This window comes from Sus scrofa, chromosome 9 (genome assembly GCF_054392235.1).
Source record: "Sus scrofa isolate SSC_HxYL_T2T_F1_AM1 chromosome 9, Sscrofa_HxYL_maternal_Yorkshire_Landrace_v2.0, whole genome shotgun sequence".
In the NCBI taxonomy this organism is placed as follows: Eukaryota; Metazoa; Chordata; class Mammalia; order Artiodactyla; family Suidae; genus Sus; species Sus scrofa.
The window spans coordinates 44074963-44095052 of NC_139391.1; the positions used below are offsets into that span (position 1 = coordinate 44074963).

At 50.7% G+C, this 20090-nt stretch overlaps 1 protein-coding gene across 13 annotated transcripts in view; it reads right to left on the minus strand.

The window, feature by feature from the left end:
* Window positions 1-20090, minus strand: part of BUD13 (BUD13 homolog) — a 678491-nt gene that overhangs the window by 462615 nt on the left and 195786 nt on the right. The gene's annotated exons all lie outside the window — the stretch shown is intronic.

The window sequence follows — 20090 nt, forward strand, 5'->3', positions numbered from 1 at the left end:
ATACACGTACATATATGTTCTGGAGTCTGTATATGTATGTACATGTATATATGTATATACATATGTATGTATACATACATATGATACTGATTAGAAGTAAGGAGGTCAGGATGGGGTGAGCTAGAAAGGTATAATGAAACAAAACAAAATACGGGCCTTTCACAGATGAATGTGACAACTGCCACATACCGCAGGATATAATGAACTCAATCCCGTGCATCTGCCATCTGAAAAACGGGAGGGGAAAAAAGCCACCACTTGGTATCACTGGGCTCACCAAGAGTGGCACTTTCCACTCCTGTCCCATTGGTTACAACAGCTTCTCATAAATTAATCTGCAAATTCCTGGGCTTGGCCCCAAAGACTGGGGTTCAGTAGGTCTAACGTGGAGTTACTGAACCAGGTTCAATTGCATGACAGGAAGCAAGACAAATGCTGAGACGCAGAGCTTTGCAGCAGAGAAAGGGCTGATTCACAAGGCAACCAAGTGAGGAGATGGGAGAACAAACCTTAGTTCTGCCTCCCCAAAGACAGGGGGCTTGAGATATTTATGGGCTAAAAAGGTGGTCTCAGGCCTGGGGAAAGGGGACTGCGGGTGGGGACAAGTGAAGTAATCCAGGTCTGCGCAGGTGTATCTGGGTCACAGGCTTCTTCATGGGATAAGTGTTCAAAGATGCAGGTGCCTAGCATGATTTGAGGATGGAATTTTTAGCCCTCTGATGTCAAAAGGTCATTCATCGGACACTTGTACAGGCCTAGTTTTAGGGGTGGTGGTCTCCACTAGCCTTAGTCAGGTTAAACTAGACAGGAGCCAACCTCCAAGTTGTTGGAACTATACTATAGTGACCAATACATCAGAGGAGTTATCTATATGGCTAGTTAAGGAATCAAAGAATAATCAAGGCCAGCCTAGTCCATGGAGGCAGGTTACAAGCAGAGGGATTTTTAATGGTCTGTTCCCTTACCTGCTGTTCTGTAGGACAAGCTCAAGAATTTCTGTTAGTCACCAGTTTCTGTTCACCTTATGGCGCATGGTTTCAGGATGGGTTTTTCAACCTGTGGCGCACGGGTTCAGTGGGGCCTGAGAATTTGCCTTCCTCACCTGCTCCCAGGTGGTACTGATGCTGCTGTCTAAGGAATAATACCTTGAGCAGCAAGTCAAGATAACTACCAGCATCTGCAGCATCTGTACCTCATACCAGCTCTTTCCACTCCCCAGCAACCAGCTTCCCTACTGGTTTATAAACTCCACCAGGGCAGGATCCTGCCCTGGTGCCCCTTTCCCCCACTCTCCGTGCCTAGCTTGATGCCAGGCACATGGCAGAGATCCCATAAATGTTTGATGATACCAGGCTGGACATTGAAAGTTTTTGACCAAGAAAGTGACTGATAAGAATGAGGGAGTCGGAGTAGGAATCTCACCACCATATGGGGAAGAGTAGCTCAGGGTGGGGGTAAATTATGTTTAAGGGGAGGAAGGTCTAGGCTAGGGGGGCTGGAATGGAAAGGAAGGCTACTGTGTGCCTCCACATCGCCAACTGCTACTCACCTGAGCAACTCTCATCTCTCCTCCTCCCTCTGCCACCCTCACCTCCTCCTCAGCTAAATTCAGAAAGAGCACAGCAGGGGCAAGATCAACAACCACCCCATGGACTAGCCCCAAATCGCTAGGAAATGGGCTTTGGGATGCGGAGGGGGAGAATCTGGTCTGGGGTCTGGAACCGATGCCCAGTCCTCCAAGTCCAGAGTGGATTAACTGTGTGGATGAACAGCAAGTTGTCTGGATATAAGGCCACATGCTGCCTCGTACCCAAAGGGTCAGGGCAGGACCACATCTGAGGATGGAGAGGCATCTGTTAACATTTGTCTCAGCGGCTCTTCCTGCCCCTGCATCACTTTTCTGCTTCTTTTCTGCGCCCTGCCCTTGGTGCATCTGCTGGGAAGAAGAGCACTCAGATGGGGACCTGTCCAGTGGCCACGTCAGCCCGTGCTCTTTCATCTCAGTCCCCAGGCACTAGTGGTGTGAAACATGAAACCCACTAAGACACATCTAAACGCCGAGATTCTGGGAGGTTATTTACACTTGTGTGTGATTTATTCTATTCCCTTCCCCTGATGATTTTTTCCCTTGAGGGGACGGGGGGATGGGGGTGGGGGTGGGGCAAATAAGTTATTCTTTTTTTTTTTTTTTTTTTTTTTTGCTATTTCTTGGGCCGCTCCCGCGGTATATGGAGGTTCCCAGGCTAGGGGTCCAATCGGAGCTGTAGCCACTGGCCCAGGCCAGAGCCACAGCAACGCGGGATCCAAGCCGTGTCTGCAACCTATACCACAGCTCACGGCAACGCAGGATCGTTAACCCATTGAGCAAGGGCAGGGACCGAACCCGCAACCTCATGGTTCCTAGTCAGATCCGTTAACCACTGCGCCACGACGGGAACTCCAAATAAGTTATTCTAATGGTGCAACAGTACCTGTCCAGGGAAGAGGATGAGGACTGCAGTTTTCCCTACCCACCTGGTCAGCGGGCCTTGGGAGGCCAGTCTACCCACTTCAGTCTCCAATTCAGTGTGACCCTCTCCACCTGCATGAATCACTGGGGGCTGGACACAGAGGAGATGCCACATCTTGAACACTGCTCAGATTTTCCAGTTTTCATCCAGGATTCAGGAGATGAGAAAAGACACACTTTATTATGCCGAGGCCCTGGGGAAGGAGTTCCTGGACCTGGTGAGGGAGAGTGTCTGTCGTCCACCAGTCAGTCCCTCCCTTGAGCTGCAGGCTTCCACAGCCCCCAGACTAAGAGACTGCTGAGCGCCCCGACTTCGGGGAGCCCCATTCCCAACCCCAGACTGACCTCTCCTGGCCGGACCCTGCAAAACAGTTTGAAAGAGAGGCTGAGGAGTCATCAAGCCCTCATTGTTTTCTCACCACCTTAGCCCCCAGAAAAGGGGAAAGAGGGGACAAAGAGGACAGAGAGGAAACCAGGAGTAGGCTGGCCATCCCACGCTCCAGCCTCCTGCCTCTCCCCCAGACTCCAGCTGTCGGCCTAAAATCACAAAGCCTTTTCACTCAAAACCCAGAGGAAGAAAAAGAGAGGAAAGCAAAGGGAAGGGAAGAGGCAGCAGCGAATTTCAAAAGGAGGGCTAATTTGTGCAACGCTGGACAGCTGCATTTGCATAATGAAATGTGCAGAGGATGTTTGGCTCATGTATTTTTTAGAAGGTTTAACTTTAATTTTATTTAGCCTAAGAAGGGCATGTCACTCAAACTCCGCTGGTCATTTATAAAAATATTTCAATTGTGTTTCCAAGGAGCTGTCTTTCTGGCCTAAGTGGCTGGTGCCGGAGGTTGTGAATGCTAATGCAGAGGTCTGGAAATCGATGGGGAGGGCAAGCCGGGGAGAGAGGAATGGGAGGGAGAGAGACACCAAGAAAGAGACACCGAAGACACAGCGAAGGAAGGACAAGCAGGATGATAAAGTGAGAAGGAGACCCTAGTGGAGAGCCGGACAAGGCCCCCTGGGCTCAAAAGAAGCAGGTCAGGTAAACATCTGCAGCGGGAGAGGGGATGGGCGTTCCCAGTGGACCACCCCTCACTCTGGCTGGTGGGCCCCACCTCCCGGCCTGTGCTCTAGGGATTAGAAAACTAGATAACACCCAGTCTTGGAAACGATGTCTGGAGGAGACTGGAACCCGCAGGCAATGGCGGTGGGAGAGTGCATCTCGGGATGGAGCTGAACCAAAGGTGTCACAATCGGAGGTCACAATACCTGGTCCAGAATGTAGAGTGGAGGGGCCAAACACCCCCGCCTGAGATAGTGCCTCAACCCCTACTGTATACGAGATAAAAACTACACGCTCAGCCAAAGTCGCCCAACTCTCATTCACGAACTTGGCAAGGGGTATAAGGTAGCTCATATGTGACATGTGACACATGACAGGCAAGCTGAGGGGGGGCAGGGATTTGGAGTTGAGATGATTCAAATTTGCTTGAATTAATCACTTGAGCAAATCTCTTAGCCTCTGATCCTCCAGTTCTTCATCTTGAAGCAGAGGAAGGCTGTCCGCTTGTCAGGTCGTCATGAAGTTTGACATCCTGCATCCTAGTGCGCACGGCTCCCGGAGGGAAGAGAGGTTGAGGGGCTGCGGCCAGGCACCCTGATGGAGAGACTGCATGTGCAAAGCCATAGTCCCTGGCAGCTTAGGAGACAGGAGCAGAGAGGTGAGAGCAGAGCCAGCTCCTGCCCTTGGTGATGCCTCACGTGGAATTACTACTGCTTTTATTTTGTTGGCCCTTGTCAACCACAGAGTTTTGACAAAGACTAGAGGACAGAGACTGTTGGAAGTGGAATGGGTAGAAACAATCAAAGGCAATACTCCATCAGACTCTCATTTCAAAGACAGCCCAGAGAGGGGACTGAACAGCCCGAGGTCACAGAGCGGGTCATGCAGAGCCTGGACCCAAACCCCCTTCTCCAGGAAGCCTCTCCTTCCTTTCAGGTGACAAGACTAACAGCTTCTGATGGGGGACCTCCCCGTACCGCACCCTCAACACACACACACACACACACACACACACACACAATCAGGCAGAGCTTGAATAAGCTTCGAGGGCACCAGTTTCTGATGTGCAGGGGAGGAGGCAGCTGAGACCAGACTGGGTGGGAGAAGAGCCAGCGAGGGGGCTGGCGCTGGCCACTGCGGCCCCTGGGGAGAAAGGCGTGTGCATATGGCCAGCCAGGCCTGGCAGCCTGAGCACACTAATCCTGCTGTCAGCCAGGCCGGGCGCCGGATTAGGAAATGTCACGTTTCAAAGGAAATTATTTCCATTTGCTCCCCAGGAAAGAAAAAGGCAGAAAGACAAGCAAACTCCCAGGGTTGTGGAGTGGGAGACAGGCCAGAATACGGGCCTTAGAAAGGAGCCTCCCTCCCCCTCCTCCAGCCACTCTGCCCAGAAATGACAGCCATCGCCTCACTGAGTTCATCCTGGCCAAGGACAAATGGATTTCACAGTTTATCAACGGAGGAAGGGGCGTGTCATGGACTCATCAACCGTGACCCACCTTTGGTCCCTGCTTTCCTGCCCCAGTCTCAGCCACAGCTCCACGCTGGAACCCCCTCACACGGCTGGCTCCCTGGGCCCTGCCCCCTGGGATCAGCGAGTCTAAGATAGACATGGCCCTTGACCTTCTGTGCAGGTGCCAGCACCTCTGCCCCCATGCGCCCCTGAGACCCTGCTCTTGTCTGGAGCTCCCCACTCTGCAGGCAAGACAGAAAACCTCAAGATACAGAGAATGAAATCAGACATTCTCCCTCTCTAGATTTCTCTATTATTTTTCGGCTCCTCTACCTTCCCCAGCCTCATCTGAGACAATAATAAACACTTCACATTCTCACCGCCGCTGAAAATTATGGGGCTTCTTAATTGCAAAAGTAATGTCACAATATTAACAATTAATTAATTCCAATCTGGCCCAGAAGAGAGGAGGTCGAGCATACAATCGCCCCGCAGCCTCAGGAGCCGAGGACCACCCCAGCGGGTATTGTGATTGAAATATATTTGTATGGAGTTATTAGATACTATCTGCAATCAATCCATTACCATAAACTTAAGCTTCCACGTTCTTTCATATTAAATGAATTTTCATATCACATTTCCCAATAAGTACTGCCTCGAGTCAACCCTTATTTATCTAATAACGCCATGCAAATATTTTATTATATTTCAATGAAATGTGTCCAAAACTATTACCTTGTGCTGCCTTTGGGGTGAGGAGGGAGCAGGGCTGAGTGGGAGGTGGGGAGGCTTCCCTCTGCATCTGCTCAGTGAAAAGCAGCCCCCTCCCCCTGCTTCTCTGCCCCCACTCCAGGTACCCCCCTCAGAGAGGTACGTCCGCAGGGAAAGGATTCCTGAACCCCAGATAAATGAGGACCTGCAGGATAAATGTAAGCCCTTCAAGGAGAAAAGCAGGGACCCCTAAGAGCCCTCTGCCTGCCCCACCCCTCCAGCCATGGACCAAGATCAAGGCTGGCTTCATAGATGGGTGACCTGTGCAGTCACACTCAGGACCCTCCACTCTGTTTAATGGTCTGCCATCTCCATGTTGAAATCCTTAATCATTTTTTGAACAAGGGGCCCCACATTTTCCTTTTTCATGGAGGGATCCCACAAGTTACATAGCTGGTCCTGTGCAGGGTATACTTCAATTCTACTTCCCGACACGCCGCACGCTCTGGGGTGTTTCCCTACCATCTAGCAGCCCAACCTTTGTGGTAAGAAGAGGCCCTTCTGGTCTCGTCTTCCTGACACAAACCCTCTCCCAAAGAGGCCGCCTTGGTGCAGATGGGGACCCACCCAGAGGCTTGGCCTGAGGCCAGGCATCCAACAAGCAGAGAAAGCAGACTGGATCCCAACTCCTGGACCCGAGTCTTGGTGACTCCCTGAGGTTGCACTGCTGGGGACACTGTCACAAGGCCATCCTGGGCATGGGGACAGTTGGTCCAGGTGACAGCTCTAACAGCATCCAGCTCCAGCCCAGCTCGTATCTCCCAGAATGCAGCCCCTGTCCCATATCCATCTGAGGCTACCCCCACTGTGGCTGAGTTAGAGCTGAGCCTGTCTCCCGTCCCTGTTCAGGTCTAACCAGTCTTGGAAGGACCGGTTTCTTGCTGCACAAAGCTGCCAAACGGCCACTGGGTTCTTTTCGCTTTATGGCCCATTCGGCCAAGAAACATTTTCCAGGGACTGGCGGGCATCTACAAAGCAAGCTTACACACCATTACATTCCCTGGTCTTCAGTTTTACCCATCTGCAATATGGGAAATAACATCCACCATGAAAAATCTCTCAGTGCTTTTGCAGAAAATAGGTGAAACAGTAAATGTTTTCAAGCACCATGTGGAGAATTATTCTATTTGATTCCTAGTGCTTGCGGAAGTGTGTCTAGGGTAACATAGATCCTCAGTGATCTGCCATGTATTTCCCAGGCTTGTGGCGCCCCACGTAAGCCTCCTTACAGTCACCCCCATGCCCCCAATAACCCTCCTTTCTCCTTGACACTTTACCCAAACTTCAATCCCCTTAGAAAGGCAAGGAGGGCTCTTGCAAACCCATCCATGGTAAAGTGGAATTGACTGATAACGAGAAGGAATAACGAGTCCCACTGAAGGATCTGCTTGTCCACTACACCCCGGCCTCACAAACACCAGCCCCCCATTTCCCACCCCACTGACGCAGGACTGAGCCGGCAGAGCTGGGCCCAGCTCCCCAGGCCAGCTGGGCTGGGAAAGGCCACTGGCCACCGAGTTCTCCAAGATGAAGCTGCCCTCTTTCCAGGCCCATTTCCATTTGAGCTTCCTGCCTGCCCTCTCCTCTCACTCCCAAGGTATACATTCAACTTCTGTGAAGCCATTTTACAGATGAGGAAACTGAGGCCACAGGCTGAGTCACTGCAGACTTGAGATCCTATTTAGGATCTTCTTCTCACAGGGTATTTGCACCGTAAATGCTCCTGCTCACAAAGTAAAACCTTGACTCTAGAATCCTGAAATGTCTTGATGTCATTGATTCATTTGGCAAATATTTATTCTGTGTGGATGGTGAGCCAAGCACAGTTCCGGGCACTAAACAACCAGACACAAGCCTGTGCCTCCAGGAGCGACATTCTGGCCTTTGATCGCCGTCCTCCGGTGACCCAGAACCTGGGCCCAGGGTTGAGCCCAGAGGGGCCACTCCTCGGCATCTAAGCCAAGTCAGGAACCACGGAGAAAGGAGCCAGGGCCAGTGGCCTGCCCACCTCCTGATTAGACCCCTGCTCTCTCAGGCTTGGCCTGGCCTCTGAGTGGAGATCTGAGATTTGAGGAGAGTCAGAGCCACCACTCACAGGAGAGGAATTCCAGGCACCAGGATGGAGGAGAGGCAGGTGCCCTAAACCGTGCCCTGGAGGAAACCACTCACTAGTTAGGTTAGCTTGTACCCAGGCCTCCCCATTGTGTGTGTGTGTCTGTGTGTCTGTGTGTGTCTGTGTGTGTGTGTGTGTGTGTGTGTCTGTGTCTGTCTGTGTGTGAGAGACAGACAGACAGACAGACACCCATGACTCAGCCCTAAGCTCCCTGAAGGCAAAGATGCCAGTCCCTGTTATTTAGGCACCCCACCCGGCCACATTCAGAGCTTCTCAGTCCAACAGGGACTGACCACTGGACAATCTCCCTGCCTGCCTGACAGGGCGCAGACCCAGCCCAGCCCCGCCCCGGGGGACAGAGCTCCTCCTCCCCACGTTCCATTCCCGCTCCCTCCACTCTCTTTCCTCTAATCACTCACGGTGACAGATTGACAGAAGTGCCCCCACCAGATAAAATTGCCTCTGGGCACAAGTACAAAACATAAAACATTTAGGGAAAATCATCCAAGAACAGTTGGCACCATGAGTAAACTGCTTTAAACACTCAACTATAAGCAACCCGTTTAAAACTCTGGCTCAGCTGAGTCCTGGCATCAGCCTGGCTAGCTTTGCAGGGTCCCCCACCCTCAGCCTTCTTGGGACCCTCTGGATCACAGCCACCCTCTCCTGCCCCTGCTCCAGAAACTGGACAGTACCCTTCCTTCCCCACAGAAACATCCCAGGAAGTCTCAACACTGGAGGACACAAAAGGGGGGAAATTGGCTTTTATGGAATCTTTCCCTGGCAGACCCCCACCACACACAACCTGCTACAGGGCTGAGGACCGAACAGGTCTGACTGGGACGCATCTTTCGACTGGGGCGCTAATTCCAAGGTAGGCCACCACTGAGCCTGGCCTCCCTGACCATTCTTTGCATCTGCATAGCATTTACGATCCACAGAGTGGCTCCACACCTTTCATCCCACTGGCCCTCACGACAGCCTGTATGGTGGGCTTATAGCTCCATTCTTGAGGTGCAGCAAGGTCCAGAAACAAGGGCCCAGGTCATAGAGTTGGCAGAAGACACAGCTGGGACAGGAAGCCAAGGCACTCTTCTTCAAAGCCTTCCCGCCATACAGAGCTGCCTCCTGCCCACACTCAGCCACCTCTTTACACTGGAGGTGTTCTCCTCCCCGGGATCAAGGCAGGATCGGTTGCGGCTCCAGGGAGAAGCAACACTGGGAGCCGGGTGGGCTCTGAGGGGTGGGACTTCCCCCAGGACCTGGCTGTCACCTTGGGTGGCGCTCTCCTCCTAGGGAACCCAGGCCGGGGTCTGCTCCCAAGTGGGAGCTGAGTCCAGGCTGCCCCCTCCCTGCCGTGGTATTCTCCTGAGACCCACCCCCAGGCCCCAGGGAGAAACATCCTCCCCGCCTGTGTCTGACCAACAGGAGTTGTGTAAAGTCACCCCTCGTCCAAGTCTCTAGCAGATGCTCCAGAGACCTTCCTCACATTTGCAAGATCCCCAGCACTCCCATAACTCTCATCTCTTCTCCACTGAGCCCAAGAGTATGAGACTGGCACTAATGTCCCCATTTAATGGATGAGAAAACCAAGGGCTTGAACAGGTTAGAGGAATAGTCATGAGTTATCAGTAGCTAAGAAATGGCTGAAACAGAACTTGAATCCAGATTCTCTGACCCAGAGTTCGCTCCTGCTTCTGTCATCAGTGCTGCCAAACAAGTACCACGCAGCCAGCTCTTGGTGGTGACGGCCTCCTGGTGGACCAGGTCCCCAGAGCCCTTCCTTGTGCATAGATGCCTTTGTCTGCTGTGGTCCTGCTGGGCTCTGGGGCAATGAAGTCATTGCCTCTCTCCTTGTCTTAGTTACCCTTCCACTTAACATATATGTATATTAAACATCTCCAAAGTGTCGGGAATAAAGACGATGAACGAGACACCAGTTCCTTCCTAGAAAGAGCTTCATGGCGGGGGTGGGGAACAGTGAGTAAAGCAGCTGTGAAATCCCACTGCGGTGGTTTCCATGATGAAGTGTGCATAGGGTGGTTTGGTGGGTCTCAAAAGATGAAAATCTTAAGAAAGGAGATATCTAAGATGTTACCTGAACCAGGTAAAGAGGTTTGCCAGGCAAATGGAGACGGGGGGGTGGGTAGGGCACTCCAGAGGGGACAGCATGGCATGCTTGGGACAGCAAGTGTTTCTTCCTGCTATAGCAGTGACCAGGATGGGGGCAACTCAGGGGAGAAGGGCCTGGAGAAACAGCAGAGGCCACATCCTGCAAGGGCAGGTGCGTATTTAGGTGCCTGGGAGCCTGAGAGCAAAGGGGATCTACTAAAGGCTTTGGAGAAAAAGAGTAGTAATTGTCTGGTCCTAACAGAGACAAAGGATTGGAGAGGGAAGGATTGGAAGCTGGGAGATAAATTTGGGAGCTAAGGTAGTCACCAAGAAGCTGTAGAAATGGAGAGATAGGGAAGCATTTGAAAGAGACTGCAGAGGTAGCGCTGGCATTATTATTATTATTATTATTACTATTATTGTTTTTTAGGCTGCACCTGTGACATATGGAAGTTCCCAGGCTAGGGGTTGAACTGGAACTGCAGGTTCCAGCCACAGCAACATAGATCATGGCAACGCCAGATCCTTAACCCACTGAGCAAGGCCACAGATGGAACCCACGTCTTCATGGATACCACTGGATTTGTTACCACTGACCCATGAAGGGATCTCCAGAAGCTGGTGCTTTTAGAAGGCAGAAAATGAAAGCAGTCAAAGCTGACATCAGGGCCTCTGGCTGAGCAGCCAGGGAGAGAGGGTCCAGGGCCACAGCACTGCCAGGAACATAGCAGGCACTCAATAAATGTGTGTAGAAAGAATGAATTCGGAATTCCCATCATGGCTTAGTAGTTAACGAACCCAACCAGCATCCATGAGGATGTGAGTTCAATCCCTGGCCTCGCTCAGTGGGTTAAAGATTCAGCATTGCTGTGAGCTATGAGGTAGGTTGGAGACGCGGCTCAGATCCCGAGTTGCTGTGGCTCTGGCATAAGCTGATGGCTGCAGTCTCAACTGAGCCCCTAGCCTGGGAACCTCCATATGCCAAGGGTGTGGCCCTAAAAAGACAAAAAGAAAAAAAAAGAAGAAAAAAAAAAAGAATGAATTCTCCAAAGGAAAAAATATAGCAGGAAGAGCAGGTTTGGTAGGGATAGGGGTGGGTGGGATCATAGGATTTCTCCAAAAAAAATCAGCAGAGAGGAAGATACACAGGTGGTTTGGTAGAGAAGATCCCAGAGTCATCAGCTAATAGACCACAACTGAAGCCATGGGATTGGATTCAAACACCCATGAAGAACTGTTACATAAAAGTGAAGGAGGCAGAGAACTGAATAGTGAGAAATATCAAAAATTTAAGGAAAGGGAGAGGAAAAGGAGACCACCAAGAAGCAGTCGGAGAGGTGGGAAAGAAACTAAAGAAAACTGTGCCATGAATTCCAGGAAAAGAGAGCATTTCCAGAAAGGAGTAGTCAACTAGGTCCACTGATCTGGGGAAGGCAAGCAGGGCAAAAGCAAAGCCTGCCACTGCATTTAGGGACACATGCAGGTCACGGGTGACCTCAGCAGAGTGGTGGGGTGAAAGCTCAATGATTCCAATGAACTGAATGAAATTAAATAGGAAGTTACGATGATGTTTTAAGAAGTCTGGCTGTAAAGGGAAAAGAGAGCTGGGGCAATAAGCAGGTACATGTGTGAGGTCAAAGGGGGGATGTGTCTGCCTATGCAATGAGAGATGTGTATGTTTAATTGGTGCATGGATGGATCCAGAAAGCAGAGAAAGGAGCTCAGTGATGGGTGAGGTAAAGTCCTCGAACAAGAGACAGAACACTTGGTCTCACTTGGTTCAGCAGGACAGGAAAGACCCAGGAAAAGGCCAGATATAGATGCAGGGAAACTGGCATGGGGGAGGAGAAGTGTGTTGATGACAGTCTTGTCTCAGTGGTGTCAGAAGTGGGATGAGAGGAGGAAGAGAATGAAGTGTGGAGAAAGTTCAAAGAGAGTAAAGAATATTTCAGAAAGCTTCTTGGAGAAATGGAAGGAGGGCTACCTAGGGAATCAGAGAAGGATTGCTGAATTTAAGTGGTGCCAGTCTGCTTAGCACCGTGTGTGTGTGTGTGTGTGTGTGTCCAGCCTCACTCATTGCCCCAGACTGAGAAGCAGAGAAAGCAGACCACTGGATTGACCCAGGGTTTAGAGTTTTTCCAGCTCATGAGACAGAAATAACAAAGCAAAGGACCTGAGGATACTCCAAAATAGTGGCTGAAATGGTTAATTTTAGCTAACTGGCACATGGAGTGCCTAGAAATATGGTTTAACATTATTCTGGATGTGTCTATAAGGATGTCTTTCGATGGATTAACACTGAATACAGACTGAGTAAAGCAGACTGCCCTCCTCAGTGTGGGTGGGCCACATCCAATCAGTTGAAGTCCCAACCCTCCCATGAATAGAGGAAAACTCCTGCCTGGTGGCCTTCAAACTGGGACAGTGGTTCTCTCTTGCTTTCAGACTGGGACCAAAACATCAGCTCTTTCCGGGTCTTGATCCTGATGGCTTGTAGTCTGGAACTACACCATCAGCTTTCCTGGGTCTCCAGCTTGCCCACTGCAGATTTTGGGACTTCCTAGCCTCCATGATTGCATAAGACGATTCCTTAAAATAAATCTCAGAGATAGAAGTAGAGGTATATTTAGAGATATACCTCCTATTAGATCTGTTTCTCTGTAGAACCCTGATTAATACAGTGGGTAAATGATGGACCAGAGAATTTAAGCTGGATGGGAAAGGAAACAAAGGCAGGGAAGGTAAAGAAGGAAACCAAGGGATGTTCCATCAGTGTGAAAAGCACACATAAAGGAAGAACGAAACTGGGCGGAGAACTTGGCGGATGGGAAGCTGTGGTCCAAGCACAGATGGAGGATTTCAGAAGGGGCACAGTTCTGGACAATAAGATCCACATGTCTTCATAGGAGTAGCTGCAGAAAGTAGAGCAGAGATAGCGACCAAATTATATGTGAAGAGATGTGAGGGCAGAGAGGCCAGGATTTGGGATGAGTGCCCCATAGGGATGAAGTCCCCAGGAACTTGGGAGGCCTTGGCATGAGGACCAAGATGGAGGCAGATGCCATGTGTTCAGTGAATGAGGCAGAGCCACCTTCACTGCGATAAGCCGCTGGGATTGGGGGATTTACTGTTCCTCCATGGTGACCAAGGGTGGCATGAACAAGAGCTATGGTGGGATTTAGCCGGCCACGAGGTTTCCAGGAAAATTGATTGCAATATTTCCCTGGCAGATTGGATTCGCAGAGACAGGTGTGGGAAGACTGTTGAGGGAAGAAAGAGAAAGTGGGAAGGCAGGAAGAATCAGACTTTTCCAGAAGGACTCAGCCACAGCCTAGATGATCAGGGCTCCACTCTCCAGTACCCCATTTGTAAACAGGAGTTTGGATCAAAGATTCCTCTGGGGTCCCGGGGTCTGTCACGAATGTACTGGAGGACAGTCTCTTCATCTCTGATGTCTCCTTCACCCTGTGATGGTTCATGTGCTCTTTTATTCATTCTATGAACAAGCATCAGCCTCCCGATATAGTGCATACTTTGCTGGGTCCTGGAGTTAGAGGTAAGACACACTCCATGCCCAGGGAATTACGCCGCTCTCCTGAGGGAGGTGGAAAGCATTGCGGTGAAGTGCAGGGCTCTTGGAAGTCCCTCCTGGACTCGTCAGCAGCTGGGGGAGTAGGGCAGCCAGGGCCCACCCCTGGCAGAGAGCCCTCTTCCCTAGTCTCTCTCCAGCAAGTGAGAAAAGGCAGGACTTCGCCACTCGGCTGCAGGACTGCGGCTTCCCCAGAGATGGCTGGGTCAGCTTGAGAGAGCTCTGACCTCGCTGCCTCCCTCAAAGCCCAGAGGAAAAACCTGGTGCCCAGGAGGAAGCTGGAGACCAGGGAGAGGAGGAGGGCAGTGATCCAAGCTTGCAAGTGATGACGCTTTCACCCTCGGGGCTCTGGCCTGTGTGGTGTTGTTGCTGCCGCCCTTTGGGGTCCCTGACCTGCCTCCTCACTGCCCAGCCCCTCCCTCCCTGGCCCCCTTGCCAACCCCCTTTCCCTGCTCTCCCGCAGCAACTCCATCGCAGGTCATCCTCCTTGGCATCCATCTCTGTCTCCTCCACTTCCTCTCTCTCTCACTCTCTATTCCCTGGCTTCCCCTGCATCTACGGCCCCCCCCCTCCCTCCTTTCTAACTCAGGCTCTGCCTCGCCTCTTTCTCTCCTTTCAAATCCAATCAACAAGTATTTATTGAGTCTGAGCCCTTTCCCCTCCTCTCCCTCCGCTTCCCTGACTCTGTCTCCCCCTTACTTCACTCCTACCCAACCCTGCTGCTCTGTGGTCACCTCCACTCACCCTGGGCCAGTCCGCATGCGGCTGTCAGTGGCAGGACCCTGGAGATGACGGACGAAACATGTCCCTTGCACAGAAACTGAAAACCAAGCCAGAGTCCTCACTCTCCCTGGGCTCCTCCTCCCTCCAGGCAGCCTGGGGAGCGTACATTATTTAGAGAAATTATTTAGCATTCTGCTTCTGTCATTCCTTGCCATGGCACCAGGCCCTGATATGTGATAAAAATATCAACATTAAATCGACTCTGACAACTGCTGGTTACTGGCAGTGTCACTAGAGCCTAGGGCCGGGGGCAGAGTCGACAGCTCCTACAGGACTTGAAGTGCCGGTGGCACCAGCAGTGGCCCTTGGAAAAGTCTCCAGCACCTTGTCCTCCACCCCCACCCCGCCTGGGACAAGCTCTGAGTGGGCAGCCCCTGAGGACCGGCTGCTGTCTGCGCACCAAGCCACAGCTACCCCACCCCCAAGTCATCCCACTCTGTTCAAACTTCCCACCCTGGAAAGTGTCTATTTTACCATCAGTAGAAAAATTATGATTTTAAAAAAACAAAAACAAATGAGTCAAGCCACTATGTGAGCATTTTCGTACATGGTAATTTTTTCTTTTTTTTTTTTTTTTGCTTTTTTTGGGGCCACTCCTGTGGTATATGAAGATTCCCAGGCTAGGGGTCGAATCAGAGCTACAGCTGCCAGTCTACACCACAGCCACAGCAACACCAGATCTGAGCCGCATCTGTGACATACACCACAGCTCATGGCAAAGCCGGATCCTTAACCCACTGAGCAAGGCTAGGGATGGAACCCTCATCCTCATGGATACTAGTCAGGTTCGTTACTGCTAAGCCACGCCGGCAGCTACATGGTATTTTTTTAGAGTTCCACATTAGTTCTGGCAGATGGAAATTATATCCCCATAGCACTGATTTTAACACCAAGGCTTAGAGAGATGTTAAGTAGCTTTTCTGAGGATACACAGCATGGAGCCTGGGTTAGGACCTGGGTCTGCCTGACTCAAGCTCAGGGTATCATGACATAGCGAGCCAGCAGCGGGCCTCCAGTGTACAGTGATTGGATTCCAGCTTGGGCCATTGACTGAGGCTGCGAGTACCCTCTGAAGGCCAATAAAGGATGGAGCCCTCTGCCTAGCCTCTGACCTCTGGCTTGGGATGAATTAACTCAATCCACTTGGAAGGGAGGATGACCTTGACCGGCCTTGAGGATGTCAGATAACTCTCATATTTTCACCCTCCGCCCCCCTGGCCCTTCACTCTGAGTCACCACTTGAGCTCAGCAAGGATCCATTCAGCAAGTGTGAAGGAGAAGAGAGTGAGCGCTGCAGGGAGGGAGGGGCAGGGCACCAGGAAGAACAGGAGGGGGAGGAAGGAGGGACAGAACAGGGGACGAGGAACCAAAGGCAGAGAGAGCTCTGCCCTCGGAGGATGCTCCCAGGACCATGACCAACATCACCTCCTGGGTCTCCCTCTTCGTGAAAGCAGAAGCCTTGTCTCCTCTTTCTTTTGAACTGGCCAAAGGTCGAGCACAGAGCAACGCACAGAAGATGCTTGTTGGTTGGGTTTTCTTTACTAGGAGCACAGAGTGGAGGTGGCAACAGTCTCCAACAGGCATCCCCAGGGCCACAGATGATGGTCTCGGGATAAGGTCTCACTTGGTCCTTGTGAAAAGGATTTAAGGGCTCCAGACAGTAGAGAGGCAGCATTAAGAAGGTGTTTCCAGTCAAGCAAGCAGGCGTGGACTGCTTTCACAGAGTCAGAGGTCCAAAAGAGAGGAGGCCATAGCCTTGCTTGTCTCTGCCGAGAAAAGCCAGCTCAGGAGCGGCTTTTGTGGTAAGTGCTTTAGAGGGTTTCAGACAGAGAAGGGTGACCGGGATGCAGACCGATTTCAATGATGGCACAGGAGAGACAGGAACAGAACTGGGCATGTTTAGCCAATAGAAGACTTCCGGGAGCAAACTATCTAACATTTGAAGAGCCATGAGAGAATGGACTTGACCATTTGGCCCATAAAGTGTGGAATTCAGGCTTTTGCTGGAAACTGCAGGAAAAAAGATGATTTGGGCCCCATGTGAGGACCCAGAAGTGAGGGCTGAGAAGCATGCCATGTGGCAGAACTTCCTGACCTTGTTCACAGCACAGCTCACACAGAAACTGATCACATCTGTATCACTCCCGGGGGGCCAAGGAACAGACGAGGCTGCCCAAAGCCACAGGTGACTGGTGATGGGACTCTGACCACCCACGTGGCAGCTGAGGAAAATTCACAAAATGTGCCTGATGGGAGTTACACTGAAGGCGCTCTGCTGTAGGTGTAGTGAGCTTCCAGTCACTGGAGGTGTGCAAGTAAAGACTGGATGAGGGTGTGAGAGGAGAAAGGCTGCTGCAGAAAGGGTTCCAGGCTTAGAAAGCAAGTTGGTCCCTTTGAGCTCAGAGCTCCCAAGCTTCTAGACCTCCCGGGAGGACCTGCAGAGGGAGGCACAGGGGCTCCCTGCACATGTACAGATCCGAGTCCTCCTCCTGCAATTCCGAGAGCAGGGGGTTTCGACATCAGCCAGCCCCTCACAATGATGACCCGTAGGAGACGCAAGTGACCCTGGGGTACGACTATCCAATCAGCCTCCCACCCCTGCGTGGGATGAGGCCTCCAGATGGACTGATGAAAAACACCCAAATTGAGTTCAATTGAGCAGAAGAAAGGAGGATGGATCCCATTCATTATCCCTAGTGAGACCCTCATGCATCATCCCAAACAGAGCAGTGCTACTTCAGACAGACAATGGCAATTAGTGGTCCAGGACTTTGATGTTGTCAAAATAAAGATCCATGCTATGCTCACAGAGTGTGAGATCACGAGATGGCTCCAGCTTGGCCCAGTGAGACTGTCTCAGCACAGCTGGTAGGAGGGCGTGGACTGCAGAGCCAGACAGCCCTGGGCTTTACAACTACTGGCTATGTGACCTTGGGCCAATTACTTGGCCTCTCTGATCCTTTACCTCCTCAGCCGTAAAGCAGGTTGGATAGATCTCAATTTACAGGCTTGTTAAAAGGGTTTCATGAGCTAGCGTGTGGCATTGCCATGGACACCCTGTGTTACCTTGAAAAAGTTAACTGCATTCTTGAAGCCCCAGTGTCTACCTCTAGAAAATGTCCATAGATCACTAAGGTTCTTCAGGCCTTAAGGTCTTTTTTTCTTTTGCTTTGCTTTGCTTATTTTATTTTATTATTATTATTTTTTCAGGCTGCACCTGCAGATTATGGAATTTCTCGAGCAAGGGGTCGAATCGCAGCTGCAGCTGCCAGCCTACACTACAGCCATAGCAACACAGGATCCCAGCCAGATCCTAAACCCACTGAGTGAGACCAGGGATGGAACCTGCATCCTAATGGATACTAGTCAAGTTCTTAACCCACTGAGCCACTATGGGAACTCCAGCCTTAAGGTCTTGCACTCTAGTTCTTGGGAACTTGCAGTAAAGAAAAGCCACTATGGAGTTCCCACTGTGGCACAGTGGGTTAAGGATCTGGTGTTGTCTCTGCAGTGGCTCAGGTCCCTACTGAGGCACAGGTTCGATCCTCAGCCTGGCACAGTGGGTTAAGAATTCAGTGTTGTCACAGTGGTGGCCAAAAAAAAGAAAAGAAAAGAAAAGCCACTGGTCCTTGGAACTTGGTACCTCTCTGCCTCCTTCAACACCAAACTCACTCCCTCAAGTGTCCCCAGGTCACTTCCCCTCTCACTCCTCACCCCCCGTCAAACCCAGACACCAACTTTGCAATCTTACAAGACCCAGAACCCACCAGCTTTTGCTTCAAGAAGGATTTCAGTGTCCCCAGTCAGGTGCCCTCCACCTCTGCCCTCCACAAAAGATAGCCCACGCCTTGGAAGATAAAAAGCCACTAATTGTTTCCCTTTCTCTTTCTATATTGATTAGGAGAGTACAAGGCTACTGGAGTTTCATCGACAGCCAGCTGGCTCTCTTGCCTGGGGTAGATGGTCTTTTACAAAACAGAGAGAAAGAGAAAAACTCTGTTGGGTCATGAAGTCAGAGGCCAGGTGAGGGGTGGACTGGGTGGCTGGACAAGGTGGCGGTATGGTTCCGCCTTTCTGGGACGGGCCTCAGGGATCACACCTGCCCACCTCCAGCCCAGCCCAGGTGTAGAAGGGGAGGCCAGTGGATTCGCACATCTTTCTGAACCGACACGCTCCGCTGCCCCCTTCATGCGCACTGGGTCTCATCGGTTCCTTCTCCTAATCCCAGCTGCACCCTTCTCCATCCTGCAGAGTGACCCAGGAGGCCCATCACCAAGGACTGCATCACACATGCACCCCTGCTCTCCAGCTTCCATCTGAGTTCATCAGAGGAAACACTGGCCAGGGACTGAAGCTGGGAGGGGAAGAGCCATTGGGGTATTTACTCCCGGCTCCCTCCCCGATTCTATTAAGGCCATGACTCCTGCAGCTGCAGCTGCCTCTCAGCCTGGATGGTAAAACTGTATCCCCACGGCTCTGCCCTGGGGTGTGTTACCATCCTTGCTTGGTTTTCCTTAGCTCTGCCTACACTCTGCCAATAGCTCCTTCATCAGATGCTCCCCTCTTTTCTTCTTTTTCAGCCACACCTTAGGCTTATGGAAGTTCCCAGGCCAGGCCAACAACCCAATTGAAAAATGGGCAAAAGACCTGAATAGACATTTTTCCAAGGAAGATGTACAGATGGCCAACAAGCACATGACACAATGCTCAACATTCCTGATTATTAGAGAAATGCAAATCAAAACTACCATGAGATACCACCTCACACCAGTCAGAATGGCCATCATTAATAAGTCCACAAATAACAAATGCTGGAGGAGGTATGGAGAAAAAGGAACCCTCCTGCACTGTTGGTGGGAATGTAAGATGGTATAACCACTATGGAGATCAGTATGGAGGTACCTTAGAAATCTATACCTAGAACTACTATATGACCCAGCAATCCCACTCTTGGGCATATATCCAGACAAAACTTTCCTTAAAAAAGACACATGTACCCGCATGTTCATTGCAGCTCTATTCACAATAGCCAAGACATGGAAACAACCCAAATGTCCATCGACAGACTATTGGATTAGGAAGATGTCGTATATATACACAATGGAATACTACTCAGCCATAAAAAAAATGAAAAAAATGCCATTTGCAGCAACATGGATGGAATTAGAGACACTCATACTGAGTGAAGTAAGTCAGAAAGAGAAAGACAAATACTGTATGATATCACTTATATCTGGAATCTAATATAGGGCACAAATGACCATTTCCACAGAAAAGAAAATCATGGACTTGCAGAATAGACTTGTGGTTGCCAAGGGGAAGAGGGAGGGAGTGGGGTGGTTGGGGAGCTTGGGGTTAGATACAAACCATTGCCTTTGGAATGGATTAGCAATGAGATCCTGCTGTGTAGCACTGAGAACTATGTCTAGTCACTTATGATGGAACAGGATAATGTGTGAAAATGGAATGTGTACATGTATGTGTAACTGGGTCACCATGCTATACAGGAGAAAAAAAATTGTATTGGGGAAATAACTATTTAAAAAAATAAAACCTAGGTGGTATTCCTCAAAAAAAAAAAAAAAAAAAAGTTCCCAAGCCAGGATTGAATTTGAACCAGAGCTGTGACCTATGCTACAGCTGCAGCAATGCCAGATCCTTAACCCACTGTGCCACAGAGGGAATTCCTAGACCTCCCTCTTTAAT